General features: G+C 36.7%; 1 protein-coding gene across 2 annotated transcripts in view; it reads right to left on the reverse strand.

Moving 5' to 3' along the window:
* LOC113063919 (plexin-B2-like) overlaps positions 1-20949 on the reverse strand; it is a 139594-nt gene that overhangs the window by 34172 nt on the left and 84473 nt on the right. The window contains exon 2 of one of the 2 annotated variants that reach the window (XM_026234362.1): positions 19394-19469. The exons of the other annotated variant lie outside the window; for it this stretch is intronic. The gene's annotated coding sequence lies outside the window, so the exon portion shown is untranslated. The remainder of the gene's footprint in view (positions 1-19393; positions 19470-20949) is intronic. 2 annotated transcript variants of the gene reach the window in all.

The following is a 20949-nucleotide window of genomic DNA, read 5'->3' on the forward strand; positions in this document are numbered from 1 at the left end:
AGATTCATTCACCACAATAATACAGTGAGTGCCGTTTATAGCAAAACTATTTTGAGTGTTTATGATTATAGAATATCAATATCAAGTGCCATAACATTTTTGTACAGCTAAAGCAATTAGAAGCATCACTGGAAGCTTTTAATTCAATGTTTAAAATAATGTCAGTAGCTTCCATTATATTTAGAAAGTGGGTCCTTTGGCATCAGTTAATTCAAAAAAAAAAAAAAAAAAAAAAAACTTCCTTAAAATGTCCAGACAGCTAATGGTCAACATAACGAATGCACCAAGAATTAAGAAAGAAAGTAATTTTGAGTATATTCTAAACCGCTACAGTGGCTTGATCCTCTTCCTAAATGAAAACCACTCTATGGTCTTAGGCGACTCATCCACAAATCCAATTTCGCATCGCCTCATTCACACCTGAATAACTCGAACACTAACAAATGTTGACAAGTTTGGTTTCTTTCGCAGTCTGCTACACAGACACAAACTCATGGCATGCACGTATGCCCACAGACACACGCAGACAGTGGTGTGGAGCTGTGTCATCTCTCCCAGTGGCTCATGGAGAACAGCAGGCATGTTGATTAAATTTGACTGCTCATTGTGCCCAATCTATAATTCTCTCCACTTCAGCGCCTTCAACAAGCTAAGACTACAAAGAGGATCCCCCGAGCCATTACCTCGAATATTCACGCGCACACACAAAGTTAAGGGATTGTCTTCGCACCCCTGTGTGCCTCGGCTTTGCCCGGATGAAACCTCGATGTGAATGTGAATAGTTTACAACGTGCACTGCTGTACTCAACGTCATTTTAAGTACTTTTATCTGGCAGGTTGGTGATAATATAACAAAATTGAATAGAACCGTTCGCTTGAGTGCCCTTGAAGTAATGCTAGGGTAGATGGTTACCACTTAGAGCTAGCTGTGAGCAATTTTGAGCGTGTGCTAGCATGTTAACAAAAGACTAAGAGAGAGACTGCTGGAAAGGAAGAGAGGGAGACAATTAGAGACAGAGGAAGCCAAGTACGGCTCGGCACCGCCACGACAAGGCCGTCTTTGTGGCTGTGTCCGCTGGTGGGATCGTGCCCCTGATGGGAGTGTAAAATAACACAGCGATCCACATTCCAGACTATTGGCTGGCTAACTTGGCTTTGCTTGGCAGCTAGAAGAGCAAAAACAAGCATTTGAGAAGGAGGAAGAGAACAAAATGAATGAACAGATGGTGAATAAACTACATGGACAACAGTATGTGGATGGTCCTTTCGAATTAAAGGGAGAGTTCATCCAAAGATTATTTACTTGCCCTAATCTCATTCCAAACTAAATTAACATTTTCTTTGAAACTGTTTTATCTCACAAATTGCTAGTAAATTTCTCAAATAACTACACAGAAATGGGAAGTAATTAGGGTTGGGTGATGATTACAAATTTGGCATTGGATGATGTCTATAGTGAAACATCACGATGGACGATGACATCAGCGGGGGAGAGCGGTGGGGGGAGGGGGGTGTGGGAATGGACTATCAGCTCAACACTGGAAGTAACATGTCAAATTAAACACGTATGTTCTATTGGAGTTGTTTTACTTAATGTATGACTGTGGTGAACCCAGAAAAACGATGTTGAGAAGTGATATGTATATATGTTTTTAAGTAGTTGAGTAATTGAATACTCTAGTTAAGTCATCTTAAATCAAATAACATTTTCAAATGGCAAATTATTCGGCCTAGCCCTTATGAATGCACTTTAGCCGTCATATTAATAGTTCTTGTACTTGGACAGTAGAGCATGCAGTCAAAACCCTCATGCAACTACACTCATTACAGAGGGCTTAAAAAGACAACATAAATTCCATTATAAATAAATCCCCCCCAAAAAATAAAATAAATAAATAATCATAATTTTACATTAATTTGAAAAAAACAAAGTTCGGTATAATTTTTTAATAGTAATTGTTATTTTGGTTCCCATTGACTTCAACTAGACAAGAACAGCTCCAGGTACTGTAATAAGATATGAAACACTGCTAAAAATAAAATAAAATAAAATAAAATAAAATAAAATAAAATAAAATAAAATAAATATATTTTTTTTTTTTACATAAGATTTCAGCATAATAACATTTATAATGTTTTGATTGAATGACTGAAATTTTCTGTATTATTTTACTGAAAAAAGCCTAGTTAATATGGTGAAATCTTAACATGTTAAGTGGAATAAAAAAATGTATGTAATTCTGCAAGAAATTGGAAGTTGTGTCAACAACTCTGAAACTACTAAACTGAGACATGAATGTTGTTTCTGTCCCCACTGACTTCGACTAGACAAAACAGTAGCAGGTGCACAAAATCAAGCATAAAGCCAAACAAAACATTCACAGTAGAACTATGCAGTGTAATCCTGCAGTTAAAGAGTTAAAAGAGTGTAAGAAGAGTTTGTTGACTAGTTTAGGGGGCGAAGAGTTTTCTCAGAAGCGGTGAAGCAAGGAAAAGCTTCCTCTGTTATCTATCCCTCCTTCTCCATCCCTCTCTCTCCCCGTTTTCCCTCCAGCTATGGAGTTTACTGCAGAGATAACGTATCTTTCCACTTGATAGGTTTCCTAATTGCTCTCACTTAAACACACAACCGGCAGCTCCATCCAGAACACATTGTATTAATAAATTACACTGGGGTTTAATTAGCCAAGACTCTAATGCCGCAGGCCAACACACAGACACACACACACACACACCTTATTAGGTGTGACTCCCAGAGTTTTTCTACAGAAAAGTCTACCTTTTGCACAGGATTGTGGGTAAAAGTCGATAACTTTGCCAGGGCTGGCAGATTCAGAGGTCTTCAGAGAGATGGGGAAAGAGATAGAGAGAAAGAGAGAGAGAGAAAGTGATTATTACTTCTAAAGAGGGCTTTTGGGAGCTAATAATACAATAGAAATCTGTCAGAAAGATCACATAGGGGTCATTTCAATTTGCCCAGAGCTGAATTTATTTGTAAAAAATAGCTGACTACTGATGGAATGACATACTGGGCAAATAAGCAGTGGATATTTTGACATTATCAATATTAGCTGACAGACTTTACACAGTTGATTTAAAAAAAGTAGCAGTTTCACCTGTGTCAGTCACACAAATCTGGCTAATCGATGGATATTAAACATTTTTATTAAACAATATTAAACAACTACACAGAAAAATTTTTCAATCAGAAAATACTAGTAAATTTCACAAATATAATAAAGAGTTCAACTCAATTAAACTAAGTTAAACGTGAAATGTTTAAGTATTAAAAAAATAAAATGTTCTTGTTAAATGTACTTAATAATCTTTTTCAATTGTAATTCTGTTTATAACAATGAAAAATATTTTTAAACATTAGACATACTACATTTATCTAAAGTAAATAATAATAATAATAATACTTTAATTTAGCAATATTCTGTAAATCTTATTCGCTATGATTTCATGTATTTATTTTAGCATTTATGTTATTTTATGTCCAATGCCAATGCAGAGTAGGCTTATTGTAAAGCTAATATATATAATATTGCAGAACTGGAACTTATATATATTGCATAACTGGATAGTAAAAAACATTTCTGCAATAAAATAATATTTTACATAATATTTATAATTAAAATTATTTATTTTCAATACTGAAATATATTAATATTTCTATACTGAAAAAGAAAAAACTATCCAGTTACATAAAAAGAAAAAGAAATGCAACAACTTATTTATTTTAGATAGCAGCATCTTGATTTAGTTCTGTCATGCAAACCTTGTGTTTTAAGACTTTATTTAGTATTTTTATTCATTGTATTAAGATTTCCTCTTGGCTGCTCCTCATAATGTATATGTGGTTTTAGGTTTTCATATACTTGTGGGAACATCTGGGCCCCAAGATGTGATAAAAACTTGTTCCCCACTACACTGTGGCCTACTTTACCCTGAACTGCACCGCTTCGGTTGATCAGGTGGACTCTGTGGATTATGGGGATTAGATAACATTTTTAAAGGGCAAATTATTGGGCTTAGCCCTCATGAATGGACTTTAGCCGTCATATTCATAGTTCTTGTACTTAGAGAGTAGAACATGCAGTCAAAACCCTCCTGCCACTACACTCATTACAGGGGGCTTAAAAAGCCAACATAATTACCATAATGAATAAACTCCAACAACCACAGCTGCAGGCATTAATACTTCATAAATCTGCTATGGCCACCCCACTGTATGACCCACTTAATGCCAAAGGGGCTTTATACAGGAAATCCTACTAATAAGAAATATTGTGGTCAGTTCTCACTCTCTAACATGCATCGGCGTTCCCAGCTAACCCTTTTCCTGCTGAGCTACTTCAGTTTGACTGAACACCCCGAGCAAATCCAGTTCTGGAAGATGGGTTTACTTTCTATTATTGACTTCAACATATCACTAAGTTCAGAGAGCATTTACTGTTAGATGAGAAAGTGTCATGTAACAATGAAGAATCTATTGGAAATACGTCAAAAACTAACCTCCTAAAAAAACAAGGCTCAATAATAAAGATGAGCCAGGTTTTGAGACAGCAGACAGACTAGTCCCTGTCCATCATACGCATGATGATCCTGTGCATGTGTTTTTTTTTCATGACTTGCAAGCTTAAACCTCTGGATTTCTATGATATATTGAATGTGCTGTTGTGAATTATGCTGATTTAAATGTGTCACCAAGTTAATGTATGTAGCTGGCTAATATAAATGAGGATTTGCTGAAATTGCAAGAATGACTTGTGATAGTCTTGGGAGCATCAGTTAGAAAGAGATGAAAAATTATAAACAAATCGGTAATGTTCTGCAGCGTATGCCTTCGTTTTTCATCACTAAGGCTACTCAGTGTAAAAAGATAAATATAATTATTTACAAGTTACACAACATCGAATATTTACATTATGTTAAATGTATAGTAATACACAAACTTTTTTACTTTACATTATTAATGATTTTTATTATTATTATTATTATTTAAAACTATATATTTTTATTTTATTTATAGATCATTTATATCTCTTTTCTGACACAAACATATGTTGTTGAAACAAATAATCTAATGCCTCAACTAGGTCAGTAAAAATTAATTATTGATCAATAGATTGACTGATTTATTTATTAATTGAAACTATTATTGTGCTTCAGAAGAACCACTGACATATAATAAATAATTTTTCCTCAAAGGAGTGCTGAAACAAAAACATAATACATCACAATGGGGGTTTTCCATTGATTTCTATTGTTTTTATGCCATGTTAATGATGTTTTCTATCCTCTATCTCTAAATTTAACTCTCACTGTACCCTGGTTGCATTTTTGCATTTGAAATTAAAATACTTACTGTTTATGAAGCTGTTTTCCTCATGGGACCACATAATGTAGTTGATTTGAGGTTATACTATCCTTGGGGGGCCATTTGTTCCTCTCCGCGTAGGCAAAAGCTGACCCTCACACACCTTAATCAGTCAGCTCTACATACTCGGAGCGCCGATTCTGATTTTGAAGTGGTTCATAATTGGACCAGCAAAAACCACCCACGAGCACATTCACCACAACATTATGGAAGAGCCTTTCCGAAGCCCTTTTACAACAAGCGATGAGCATTCACTGAGAGTGCGTTTGCCCGTGTATAAAACGAACAGTGCATGATTGATGTTGAGCAGTATTAGGAAGATGTTTGCTGATTTATGGTCCTCTAAAAGGTGAACGTGCCACTTTATGAATGCAATACCAATTACAGCGTTTAGATGCCAGAGTCTGTGTTTTGAAAGATGTGCGTGAGTGTTGCAATGCAGGCAATATTTTAACTAGTAGACAGTAAACAGACCACAACTTTTCTGTTATCACTCAATTTCTTATGCAATCCCCATATTCACTGCAGAAACACACGTTTTCTATCAGGGAGCTAACTATTGACATCTATTGCGAAAGCATACGATGTTTTTTTACCCCCCCCCCCCCCTTAACATACTGAAAACTTCAACCATGTTTTTATTTTTTATTTATTGTTTTAAATGTACATGTTAAAAATGTTAAATCATCAATTTATTTAATATTTTAACAACTTGTTTTCTTTCCGTTAGTAAGTTTTGTATTGGTTTTTGGAACTGATTGATCTGGACCTCACTTATGAGTTGACGTTATACATTAACTTCCACAATGGTTTTTTTTTCCCCATACTATTGAAGTCTACAGATACCGTCAACAGCTTGGTTATCAACATTCTTCAAAATACATATTGTGCTAAAAAACAAAAACAAAACAAAAACTTCAGGTTTGGAACAACCTGAGGTTTTGAGACACAAAATAAGACACAAAAGAGGTGAAAAAAGGTAAAAAAATAAATAAAATGCATGTTCCTAAACTATTTAATGCAGGCAAAACTATATGCATGCAAACACACACACACACACACACGATTCATTCCTGGAAACTCCTGAAGACCCATGCCACTGTATCAAGACCCATACACACTCTTTCAGAATGACACACACGTTTCATCATCCAGAGAGCACATTGCTCTTTTCAATCTCCCAATGTGCACTTGTTCTCTGTCTATCTGTCCATCTTGCATTAAGTCTTTCAGACTATGTGTCTGTATCTTTTGTGTGTCTCTGTTTAATGCCCTCCCGTGCTCCTCTGAACTGTAAGAGGAACAACAAAAGCTGAAATTAAAACTGTATCAAAAGGGTATTTCATTCGTCCATACTCCTATAATAACAAAGCAGGAGATTGGTTTTGTGGATGCATGTGGCTTTAAGGGCTTTGTTCTGATTATTCAAGAAAAAGTCATTTATAGAAAAGCAGTTGTGTACACAGTGACCGTTACGTGGGTGTTTTTGTGAATGTTTGGAAAAGCACAACCGATTTAGATGGAGAGATTTTGAAGTTATCAGCCAGACAAACGATTGAGTGTTGCTTAGAACTTGAATCTTTTTGTAATAACATTGTGGGGTTGAGTGGCCAGGGAGTCTAGGAATTAAACAATACGCTCTTAAGACACTCTCATTTTATACTTGAGCAAGATAAGCAGACGCTTGTATGAGATGCAATTTCTTAATTTATGACTCGATCATGAATGGTTCGGAGAAGAACCGGTTCAGCCGGCAGGATGGATTACACAATCAGAGAAACTGACATGTTTGGAACAGGAATGCAGAGTTGCGTTTTGTTTTTTGTGTGTGCATTTGAATATGTATACGTGTTTGAAAATTTAATAATTTCTGTTAGAAGAGAGAGAGAGAGAGAGAGAGAGAGAGAGAGGGGATTGTGTGGTAGTCCTAGTTTATAAGAAAACACATCAACATAATTAAAAATATTAAACCATGATCTATGACGTGTCACAAACTTTGAGATCACAGAGATTGAACAGAGAAACAAAGTAGGAGTAAAACAGAACCTTATAAAACAGAAAATTTGAATAGGGTAAATTATAATACATTTTATATTAATTACCACCTTTCACTGTTTGACTATATAATATAATATAACATAACACAACATATTAAAAGTTAAAACAGAATACTATTTATAAAAATACTTTAAATAGTTTAAGACCCAAATATGCAAATTTCAGATAAGGGTTTTTTTTTTCAAGTAACTTACCAATAAATCCAAAATGTGACTTAGGATGCGATTTTAAATGCTTTCTCTCAAGATTTGTCGATCAAAACAACTCATTATGACAGTTCATTTCTGTACTGCACAACAAATTCTTTCTTTGTGATTTCAGTCTTCATGATTTATTTACCCTGTAGTACAAAGGGTTCATGCAATGCAACCCAAATGTAACCATTTTTCAAAACACAGCCTTCACTATTTGACTAGCTTGACCACCTTAGGCTGGTATGACCTGGTTTTTCCAGCATTTCCCTTTCACACACTTCTAAGCAGAAAGGAGGAAAATCAGCTTTGGCTTCCCAAGTGTGGATGAGTCAATGTGATTTAGACACAAAACCAAGTAAAATTACCCATGCCAGCTTTTCTCTTCAATAAAATAACCACACACATCTCCAAAGAGCTGGCCAGAACCCACACGCCATATTAAATCGGTAATATTATCTGCTAAATTTAGCTGTAACTGTAAAAGGCAAGTGGTTATTTTCCTTTGAGCCATTGTGTGGTTTAAGCTGGTGTGAGTAGGCTAATCGCTAATGCTAGCTCATGTGATGAGGCAAGGGGGAAATCTCTAATCTGTATTACAATACACATTCTTTTCAAATTCCCCAAACGAATGGAAGGAATAATGCTGTGTTCCATTCAAATCGGCAAATGCAATATTCCTATTTGATATCTACCACACAGCATTCATTTGTACAACACATGACAGATGTGTAATAAAACAAAATGGCAAATGCTAGCACTTGCTCTGCAGGTGTACAATTACCCAATGTGAAAATTAATTTAAAGGTTTTTTTTTATTTTCATTTTTTTTTTTTTAACACCAGTGTTTCAATATGTTTTCTAAATAGGATATAAATGTATTTACTTTTTGATGTTTTTTATTTTTAATCTGCTTAAAAGTGCATGTTTAGCTCCCTGAGTGCTGCTATGTTTGCTTAATGGCATATAACCACGTCTAAATCAATGTGTGATTCCATCCAAATTTCCATGATGGAATTCTAAGGAATTTCAAACTTCAAATAAGAAGCTGGTAATTGCGACTTTCTGATGTGAATAGAACCCAGCATAAGCAACAAACGTCTTTACAGAGAGGACCAAAAAAAGAGTTTGCATTCCAAATATTTGAGTAATTTTGAGCCAGATAAGCTGGAGATAATGAGAAAGAGCTAGTTTGAGAGTCACAATTGCCTAGTTTATGGTCTAAACACCCTGCTGCTGATCCGTACAGCAGATATAAGAAAGCAGGGCATTTTCAAGCCGCCTGGAGCTCTGTACCGGCTGCGTGGGATTCTGTTCTGGCTGCAATGCTCTGATAATTTCTTAATAGGCTGTTGAGAAACCAATTCAGCTTATGGGGAATAATGCAGAAACAACTTCGCAAAAAGAGGAAAAAGAGAGAGAGAGAGTGAAACACTTTAGAGACAGGTACAGAGACCTGTGACTCATTGCACCAGAGATTAGGGGTTGATGACTGCAGTGAAGTTCAAACTGGTGGTGGCAGGGATCTCCATTAGTCTACAATTACTATAATCAGCATGTGTGCATATTGGTCTGCCTCCAAACACTCACGCACATACACAGCCCGCGAGTTTCAACCGCTGAGAAATCTGGCCTGTGATCTCATCAGCCATGAAAAACACGTGCATGCAGAGTCACCATCTGGTTTTGACCTTTGGGTTTACGTTATGATATTACGCTTCAAATATGAAGCATTATAGAAATGAAAATTGAGTATGGATTTAATTTTATTAAAAGCATAACATGAACACTCTCCTGGCATGTGATCACAGCCACACAGAGCATCAATGAATAAAAAAGATGCTATGATTTAAAGTAACCTCAGGAAGCAGGTGGATGGTTTAACACACACAGCCTGCAGCACACAGAGAGCACCATCATTTTTTAATAGACTGTCAGAAGAAGTGAGGGAGGTTACACTGGCTTGCTCTTTCTCCTCCTATTGCTATTTCAGAGAGAGATTTCACAATTTCGGATTTGTAAAAACTTGTGTGTCAGTGTTAATGGGGATTTGAAAGTTTGATAAGGGCAAAAAAAAAAGTGAGGATTATATTATATTATATTATATTATATTTTAGCCCATATACGACAACCTAAGTGAAAAGTTGAAGTGAAAAATGTATAATGAATTTCAAAACTGTATTTGCAGTATCCCCTTTTGCTTTAATGACAGCTTGCAGTCGAGTACTCAGACATCTGTCAAAGCCCCGGAAATGATGACTAGCAGAATAACTGTACTTCTGTCAAGGATCCGTACAACTGAAAGGATCCACTTCCTCTGGTTCTGCTCTCATAAGTTTTTCTTTTAATATATCTGACAAAGTGCCTGAATCCCACTATCTTTCCCAGGCTAAGAAAATCATTTCTAAAAGAAACAATATTTCAATCCAGAGAAGGAGAGACAGAATAAGAGTGTGTACAAGAGAGATTTGTCCTCCCTTCTTCAGTTTTAACTTTGCATCCAGTGGAAATAAACGGAGGAGGGAAGATGCATGTCTGAGATAGGAGGAGGAAGAAGATGGTCAAGGAAGAAGAATCAATACTCTGTCAGAGCTGAAACTCCTCAGCGGGCGACTTGGGACACGGCCAGCCTCACCGTATCTGACAGCTAATTGTTTCTCAGGAGATTCCAGAAAGACATTGTCACAGTGAGGGAACACAACCGTATAATCATCAAAATACCAAGTGACATAGTGAAAGGTCAACAGAATCGTTATGTGTCATACCTGTCTGTGTCTGTCAAAGACAGAGGGAAAAGAGGAGAAGGGGGAGAAGCACTTGTCATGACACCAAGACCTGATGTGACCTTGAGTCAGAAAAAAACAAAAAAAAAACCGAAGCAAGGAAGAATTTTACAAGTCAATTAAAACCTCATTTGGAGGCCAAAGTCTGTGTCAAAACAGCTAACGGAGGCCTGCCGATTTGCTTTGCACAGTGCTCTCTTTTATCGACCCAGTTGTAGACAGACAAGAGGCTGTTTACTCATAGAAGTCATATGGCCTGAAAGGATATCATACATTAGCAAATTATTTAAATATAATAAATGGTGCTTGCTGGTGCAAAACTCACTCCAATGAATCAAAAGTGTTGCTAAGTGGCTTTTAATGTGTTCTTATGGCTTTTTAACAAGTTTCAGTTATGTCATCTGCCACTTTAAATGGTCAAGCCATTTTAAAGTCAAGTACAGATGAAGTCAAAAGTTTAAATACACCTTGGAGAATCTGCAAAATGTTCACTATTTTACCAAAATGGGGAATTGTACAAAATGCATGTTATTGTTTATTTAGTACTGACCTGAATAAGATATTTCGCATAAAAAATGCTTACATACAGAGAAAAAAAAAATAACCTTCATACTGTGTAGCTACCTGAATGATCCACAGCTGTGTTTTTTGGTTTAGTTTAGTTGTTCATGAGTTCCTTGTTTGTCCCTGAACAGTTAAATTGTCTGCTGTTCTTCAGAAAAATCCTTCAGGTCCCACAAAATGGTTTTCCATTATTTTTGTGTATTTGTACCCTCTCCAACAATGATTTTTAGATCCACCTTTTCACACTGAGCACAACTGAGGGACTCATACGCAACTATTACAGAAGGTTCAAACAATCACTGATGCTCCAGAAGGAAACACAATGCATTAAGATCAGGGTAAATTTGACTACCGTATTTTACAGACTATAAGTCTCACTTTTTTCATAGTTTGGCTGGTCCTGCGACTTATAGTCAGGAGCAACTTATTTATCAAAATTAATTTGATATGAACCGAGAGAAATGAACCAAGAGAAAACATTACCGTCTCCAGCCGCAAGAGGGCGGTAATGTTTTCTCTTGGTTCTTGGGTCTAAAAACAATGCGACTTATAGTCCGGTGCGACTTATATATGTTTTTTTCCTCATTGTGACGTATTTTTGGACTGATGCGACTTATACTCAGGTGCGACTTATAGTCCGAAAAATACGGTAATTTTGTCTTCTGGGAAACAAGTACCTTTTGTAGCTATTGAAGGGCAGTACTAAATTAAAAATATGATATTTAGGTAAAATAAGAAAATTGTACACATCTTCATTCTGTTCAAAAGTTTTCACCCCCAGCTTTTTATCATCCTGTGAAAGTGAAACCTGGCGTAGCCTCAGGCTATGAAAATGTTCCCCTAAATGTGGCATATATTGGAAGTATAATTCATGTCTGTAGCACAAAAAGTGCAGGATAAATTTCATATTGAAGTTTAATACTAAGGGTTTGGGGTAATGCTTGCTAAATGCATGCCAATGTGTAAAAATGATTTCCAAATTTTAAAATGAGAGGATCAAAACTGGTATATTTGTTGTGGTAAATCCACTAGGATCAAAGATGACTGAGGCTTCCACTGTGAATATGTTTTACCGAGCAAATGCTCAGACAGAAACCAGCTCTAATTCATTTACCCGTTCATCGCCCTTCACTTATTCACCGCACTCTCACTCGCTCTCCCTCCAATCTTTCCGTCAGCTCCTCTGGGTCAAATTACCCCTGCCAGGCATGACGAGATTTTGATGCTCTCCCTCCGTTTGGTGCACTGAAAGCTTTAAATCGAACCATGATGCAGGATCGACTCCAGAGCCAAATACAGGTCTGAAAAACTTCATGGAGGCTGAACTCAGATCAGAAAGCAAAGAGTATTACTTTCTGTCAGGATCTCAAGGAAAACAACTTCCTAGGGCTGTAGTACTCGAGTCCGGTCTTGGACTCGAGTCCGGACTCGAGACATTTTTCTGTCGTCTCGGACTTGTCTCGGACTCGTTGAATTTGCACTCGGACTTGTCTCGGACTTGGCCATTGGACTCGCCAAGTCTTCTAGTTGGTCTCGACCGAGTCCAGCAAAAAAAAAAAAATGTCTCCTTCAAAACAAAACCACATTTGCATGATGTCGCGACTGAAAACGTGTGGAAAACGCTAGGCGCGCCGCTCTCCTTATTTCCAAAGCTCTCTGTAATCTGCGCTCGCGCTCCAGTGGCGTCTGCTGTTGCTGGGCAACCATGACCCGCTCTCCATGATGACGCAGAAGTTTCAGCAAAGAATAAATGGAATTCCAACACTTAAAATCACTTGCAGTAGCTCTGCTAATAGATTCATTTAAAAAATGACTATCCTTGTACAACTATGATCATCTGTTTCTCCATCTTGCCTTAGCTTTCAGTATTGTTCCGGGAAAGGATGTGCATGACCAGTTTTTTTTTTTTTAATCAATAAACGCGTATTAATGTATAGCCTTATGCAACAATTAAATATGTACATTTTAAAAACTTTATATATGACATTACATATTTACATTTTCATGTAACAGCCAGTACTTGTATCTGTAACAATCACAAAATTTTTCCTATCTGCATTCGGATACAACATCGTACAGTTACTTGATAAGACTGTTATGACTTTTTATATATTTTTTCGTAGTTATCACTGAACAAGTATGTCGTGTTAAACTGAATTAATTATTAATTTCTAAAATAATATTTATCATGCAAGCAGAGAGATGTCATGACAAACGTGTCATAGTGATCATTTGAACACGACTGAATCCATTCAATGCACACATTCTCATTACGCAGAACACTTTGAGCGAGTCTATAATGTATAGTCGACTTCACTAAACAGATGTGTGTGTGCCGTGCAAACCAGCAAAACATAAAGATGCAAACATGTAGGACAAGTAGACAATGTATCCATATCTATGTTGATTATTAGCCTACTTTTGAGAGAGAACTGATTTGGTTTTTGAGAGACTGAGACGCGCAGCGCGGCTGTTTGATTGGTGAGCGCGCTGTGCTTATTCCATTCATTCGTATCATATCGTGGCCTAAGCTTTCAATATTTGCCTTTTAAATATATACAAATAATATAACGTGTAGCTATGATGTATTATTATAGGTAAAATTACTCTTGCAACGCTCTGATTTCTGAGAGATGCACAGAGAGGCGACAACAATGCGGTGTTTGATTTGCGCGCTTTTCACTCATAAAGTTTACATTCATTCACTTCTGGCGCTGATGCCCTGGCTCACCTGTTATCTAGCAAACACCAGACTGTGTCAGCTTCAGCCGAGTATTCAGGCAGAATTATTCCTTGTCCGTTATTCGTTTTTTAAGCCATTATCCGTGCCATTCCGAATAAGGTATTCGGCTTCAGGCACAACCCTAATTATTACATTACATAGGCCTATTTTATTTTTACATGCAACATAGATAAGGTCATATAGTAACAGCTCCACGCAATATTGTAATTCTAAAATTCACGTCGTACTTGCAAACACTTTGTATGCATTATGGTTAATACATGCTGGAGTAGTCGATTGTTTCCGACAGTGCTCGACTAGTCTATGCAAACACTAGCACAGTATGACAAAAATTGCTGTATTTATGTGCGCATGCCCAGTAGAGCCAAACGTATCCATTCTAGCCTTGCTGCGCGCATTTGTCATATCCCGAGCTTTGCGTGTGTCTTGCACTGTGCCAATTAGGCATAGTCATATACATTTTTGACCACAGATATAATGTCAACAAAAAATAAAGTACATAAAAATTATTTGACCTTACAATTCCAAACTTTGTTTGTTTATCCAAGTTTAGCTCCCAGGGTCGGACTGGGGGTAAAACCAGTACTCATTAGCAAGGCCCCAAAGGAAGAGAGGGCCCTTGAAAAGTATGAATCTGAAATATATTTTATTTTTCCTGGATATTTTCATGGGTGGGGGCCATGGGGGCCCATCAGGCCTGCCTATGCATAGGGCCCAGGATCTTGTTTAACGCCCCTGTTAGCTTTAACCCTAATTATACACACTTGAACCTAATCAAGCTCTTACTAGACACACTAATCTTCCTGGTGTTTTAAGGCCAGTTGGAGCTAAACTTTTCAGGACATTGGCCATCCAGGATGTAGTTTGGAGACCCCTGTCCTACAGAGTTGTTACTTTGCACATGCTTTTTGATCATTACAAATAATAATGTAAAATGATTTTCTTAGAATAGGAGATATGCTTTCTCTCGCATCACAAACATTATCAGTAGTTAAGTATGTGGTCTTGAATAGGACCCTTTTTTCACTCATTTGGACTCGGTCTTGGACTTGGACTCGAAACTTTTGGACTTGGACTTGACTTGGACTCGAACCTCTTTGGACTCGGTCTTGACTCGGTCTCGACTAGTCCTGGACTTGGACTTGACTTGGACTCGACAAAGCCGGACTTGACTACAGCTCTACAACTTCCCCTCTCCATCCAAAACCAGTGAAGTGCTTCATCTCCTCCGATGGCATGCCGTGTCATGGCCTCTATGCTAGATCATGGATCATGGGATAGATTACAGCAGTGCAGACTTCTGGGAGAGATCACAACTATTACTGCTTTGTGAGAGCAAATATATCCATCAAACTAGAAACTCTCACTCTGCTCCAAAACCTAGAGCTGCCTACTGCAGCACCATTTTAAGGCAGACTTTTCAAGCTGTTCCAAAAGATAGAGATGTTAATTAAGATGCCTGCTAAGATACTTTGTTTTAGCCAGATGTAGATATGCAGCGTCAGAATGCATCTCAATTAAAAAATAATAAATAAAGTTGTATTTCATTTAGACATGTACTGATAAAAACTGTTCAAAGTAATTAAAAGTGTTAAACAGTACCTTATATCTGTGTATACTACACATTTTTATGCTGTTAGCTTAGCAAAATGCTAACAGCAAACTCGACTGCAACCAACTCTCCTGGAGGAGGAGGCAAACAAGATGCTGCTATGTACAGTGCTGTAAATCAGTCATGTATGAGGATCTATTTAAGTTAGGATGCTGTCTATGTAGAGAATAAATCTGTTGACGAAAAAAGCGAGTAGCATGCGTCTTTCCTGATAACATCTTGGTTTGGATCTATGACCAGGGTTTGGGTCTATTTCCTGCAAACTGCTAGTTTTCTCTCTGTCCCCTCCGCTCTGGCTTCCCTTTCTCACAGATTATGAACTGGGGGAGGACAGGTGAGACCGCCCATAATTCTTCCACAGCAGAGGGTCGATAATTTTAGGAAGGGGCAATACATCTGACTGTGTCCGTTATTATTACACAAGGGTCGTAATTCTCCAGCTCTGTAGAGTTTCACTTTATCAGAGTCACTTGGCTAAACTATGACTTCCAACAATGCAACTGAGTCCCTAACAAATAGGGAGTGCTGGCAAAAATGCATACTCGCAAACAGTCCAAGATTTTTGCCACATCTGCTAATTGCAAATGAGAAGACTTTGAGTCAATAGATATTTCTTTATAGTCATAAAACTGTACTTTGCATTGTTTGGAAATAAAATTAAATAACGCTAATAAAATAAATATTAATGAAGGTGTGTCATTAATGTGTAAAAATATATACAATAAAGAGAAATGTAAATAAACATGAATATGCACATGGATACATATACATATGTAACAAATCTGTAAATAAATGAATAAAAAAAACTAATATAAATAAAGTAAACAAAGAAATACAATTAAACAAAACTTAATGAATATATAAGTAAAAAGTGTAATATAACAATAATAAATGAATATAAATCATTACATAAAGTAAATAAAGAAACATGTAAAGAAATACATAGGATAAAGTGCATAATAATTTAGCAAAATAAGAAAGTATATAAAGTAGTAAATAAGTAAATGTAAATAAACAAATACCTATTTAAAAGCAAAAGAAAACAAATATAAATACATAATTAAAATAAATAAATATGTAAATAAAACAAAGTTTATAAATAAATCAGTAGTAATTACAAATAGGTATAAAGAGATAAAATACAAATGTAATTAAACACACTAGTATAAACAAATAGTAAATAAGAAAACAAATGTGTAAATAAGTGAATACAAAACCAATTTAAAGTAAATAAGTAAATTATATAAAGAAGTAAACCGGTAAATAATGTATACAATTAATACATTTAAATAAGCATGTAAATAAACATGAATAAATAAATACAAGCCAATTAGTTGTACTTTTTCACCAAAGGGAAATTTTGACTCATCTCGAGAGTTAATTTTGAATCCTGCTCATACACATGCAAAGCACAGGAGTCTATGGCAATGCTCCAAGCACAACACGCCAGTCACCGCGTCTCCATCACATCCTGAGTGTGTTTGTGTGAAACTGGGGTGTAAATCATCGGTAGTCTCCCAGCACTTAAGTTAACTTAATGTAAATTTGTTATTACTTGCCCTCTGGGCTCCAAAATCTCTTCAAAAAGTGGACTTCTGCTCAAACAGAGTTCCCTGACATTTAAACTCCAAGAGGGGCCCCGAAGACCTTACGTTCAACACGGCTGTTTGAATAAACCATTAAAACTAATAACGACAAGACCTACAGCAAATAAGCATGTTGGACAGGAGGTGACGGTGGTTTGACCTCTCTGTAAAATGATGTATGGCCCGGTGGCTGACGAGAAGTAATCACACAGACCCACATCATTTCTCTACTCTTAGACAGGCACAAATACATGAGTGCACACTAAAACCTTTGAGTCTCCAGAGGCACTTCACAAACAGACCTCATCCAAATCTAGAGGCGAATGGAGACAGGTTTGAAATAATCACTTGTTCTCTATCATACGTCAGCAAGAGGATTGATATTCAAAACCCACTGTTAGCTGTTAAACATTCATCAAGACGGGGCAGATTGAAGCTTCTTAGCCTGTAGTTTGTGCTACACAAATATACAGTTTTTTTTTTTTCCTGGCCATCTGAATGATAATTGTATGCTAATCAACTAGACCATAAATACTACATTTACAATTAGATTTACAAACACTGAGCCTGATTAATAAACCATGAGCAGAACACATTTTTGCATAAACTGCTCAAGGCTTTTTGGCCCACTGATTTTTTTTGTTTGTTTGTCTATATTAGAAGGTGCAATTGGAATAGGATAATGTTATATTTACAGAAACATCGTACTAAGGCTTTCAGAACACTTCCTCTGTCTGCCATTGGTTGTAAAACAATAATAATATTAATTTAATGCTTCAATGCTAAACAACCAGATATACAGAAATTCAATAGCGATTCAATTAAAAAAGTGACATTTATGAATCTAAAAAAAAAAAAAAGGCTGAAGTAATATTTCACTAATGGCTGCTGAAAATTCAGTTTTGCTGTAACAGGAGTAAATGGCATTTTGAAATATATACAAATTGATTTAAATTTCAGTAGTATTTTACAATATTGCTGTTTTCACTGTATTTTTGATCAAATAAATGCAGCCTTGGACTTCTTTCAAAACATTTTGAAACACTTTTTCAGCTACTACTGGAAAACTTCTGATTCAGCTACTTTTGATTCATCTCAGTCACATCAATACCACTGACAGTACAAAAAACGATTTTACGCCTCAGGAAATGGCCTGAAGCGGCGAGTTTATCTCTATGTAAAGGTGAAAGTTTAGCTGGTGAACATACATTACTAAAACCTTCCAAGCATTGCAAAAGACAGAATATACACACAATATCGCGCGCTTCCTGGGTGTAATCACCTACTGAGAAACAAACGCGTACACACACTTATTATCATAGTGACGTGACTGACATGAGCTATTAATCACTGTCAGCGACTGAGGCAAAATCCGCATTGAGGCTTTATGAAAAATGGTTTGCGATAGCAGAGCTTCATTTACCAAGGTCTCGCTCTCTCTTTATGTATGTGAAGCTAATACTTTCTTTCTGTAATAGGAGCTCAGTGTCCACTGTTCCTGCTTAATAACCGGCAAAAAGAAAAACTAGGTGTCGGGATCTCATAGCAAAATCAAGAGCAGCTCGTAATCTGCTTCGCAATCAGAATTTCCTCGCCACCTCATGAAAAAAACCAGACTGCCTCAGGCTTCAATATAAATGCAATAAGGTGAGGGTGGAAAGACAGAGTGTGTTTAGAGTACTGAAAGCGCCTGCATTTTTTTCCTGTGGTTGAAGGGTCTGGTTTCATGTTTCATTGACCTTCTTTGTATAAAAAGCATGGATCCAATCCTTTATTGAAGGACAGCAGAGACCGAAGCAGCCAATAGCAGACGTGAGTCAAGGGCAGGAGATCAGGGAGTGGCGAGAGAAACCTTCGAGACAATCTCGAGAGAAATTACCGCTCTCAGGCGCCTTCTCTACTACTTAGTTTGATTCTCAGATTGTGAAGTAGAGAAAGGAAAAGCTATTTATTTTATTAAATTACTCCTTTTTTTTCCACTACACCTCAAGAGGAATGTGGAAATCTACATTTTCATAATCAACTTGGTGGTGAGTTTTCTGAACAATTACTTGACAAGCCCTATAAAATTAAACCACGATGAGATCCGACATGCTTATTTCTACAGAATGTGCATAGGATGCATTGTTTCAAAAACAGAGCAAATGATCAGAATCGATCTACACTGCCGTTCAGTTTGGGGTCTGTTTTGAAATGTATTCCTGAAGGTGATGAATGTGTTAACGTGCTTTCTGGATGGACGCAGCAGTGATGCTTTAAACTTCACTGTGAGCGTTTACGCCGCTGACAGTCTAACAGCATGCTAAAGCGCATCTGTCAGCATGCCAAACCCTCTTCTGAAAACTTGCACCTTGGTATTCATCCCTTTAAAAGCACAAAACATTAAAGCTAAGACAGAAATTAATGTAGATGAAAATGTAGATCAACTCCTTACTGCCAAACACAGTCCTACATCTCCTTATTCAACACTTACTTTTCACTTTCTCCCTCTCTGCCCTCCTCCGCCTCTTTTGTGTCCTCTGATCCTCTTGAGTGCTGCTGCAGAAACACTACAATAAAGAAAGAAAGAACAAAGGGCATTATTACATTAAATGGACGGAGAAGCGCACACAAAAAAAACCAATGAGCACATTCCCGATTCTGTGCCAGGCACTCAGACGAGGCTAAAGTCAATTATGCCTCGGCTTAGCCCATTCTGTAACCTGATTCAATGATTTAAACCATAAATTTGCAATGAAACCTATGAGAGAATTAAAAGGGCATAGTTTGGACCACAATAGACTTTAAACTGCTGAATACTGACATAAAACTGAGCACGGTCAAGTACTGAGTCAATGAGTAATACAGGAGGAATGATGACGATGAGGACTTGTCTGGGTTACTTTGAATACCTGTGAATGTGTGTGTATGTGGGCTGAATCACATGCAGGAGGAACTTTTATTGGACATGGCCTATTTTTTCTAACAGCGGGTGTTGTAAACAGAAAAGAACAATAGAGACGTGCTTTGCCAAAGTGAGTCAAATAAAGCTCACAGTATAACCGAAATGAGGTAGAATTGGGGATGTCAAAAGCCATGGAACCAAGTCGATACTAAAAGAAGAATTATTGGATTCAATTTGGAACCCGACTCACTGTGGTCACTGTGGTGTTATGAAAATTACAGTAATCAACAGCAAGAGCAGAACAGCCGGATTTAACCTAGAGAGAATGTGGCTTATAGATGAACAACGTGATGAGGTTAAACGACAGACATCTTTCATTAGTGCGAACGTCACAGATGATGAGTCCCTCAAGAGTCCCTCCATGCATAAGCGGAAGAGCATTTATCCGTGTATGCGGACTCACACACCTGTCTCTCTTCTCTCAGAGCGATCATTGTGTTAATAAGATGAGCTCACATACGCCAACTCCTCTGAATCTGTGACAATGATCTGAATGAAACACCAGTAATCTAAGTACAGTACAATGTCTGTTATTATTATTATTATTATTTTAAACAGCAGACAACATGTAATTGCCACCCAGTTTCTATTATATCATCCTGGTAATAAAAAAAATACTATGCCATGGGAAATATACTTTTATTGTGAAATTTAATGTTTTGTGTTTTTGTAGTAGTGGAAAAAAAGGGTGAAAAAAAACCTTACAAGAGAAAAGAGATAATAATAATAATAATAGCAATTATATATTTATATAGAATACATTTAAAATGCTCAATCTGATTTCAGACACTTTTTATGGATTGCATGATTATTTAATAAATGGCAGTAAATTATTAATAATTTATCGATTCTCCCTAATTCTGCTTCTTCTCTTTAAAGAAAAATAATAATGTTTAGTTTCCAAAACTCCTATGGGTGTCATACCATTTAGCTTTGATTATATTCACAATATAGAATGGTCACGTAAGTGTCATGTAAATAATTTTCCAATCCAGGCTTCTGAATTTGGGGAAAAGGGCAATGGTAGGTGGAAAACAAGTTTATATATATATATATATTCAATAGATACAAGCCATATGTGTGTG

This window comes from Carassius auratus, chromosome 4 (genome assembly GCF_003368295.1).
Source record: "Carassius auratus strain Wakin chromosome 4, ASM336829v1, whole genome shotgun sequence".
Taxonomy (NCBI): Eukaryota; Metazoa; Chordata; class Actinopteri; order Cypriniformes; family Cyprinidae; genus Carassius; species Carassius auratus.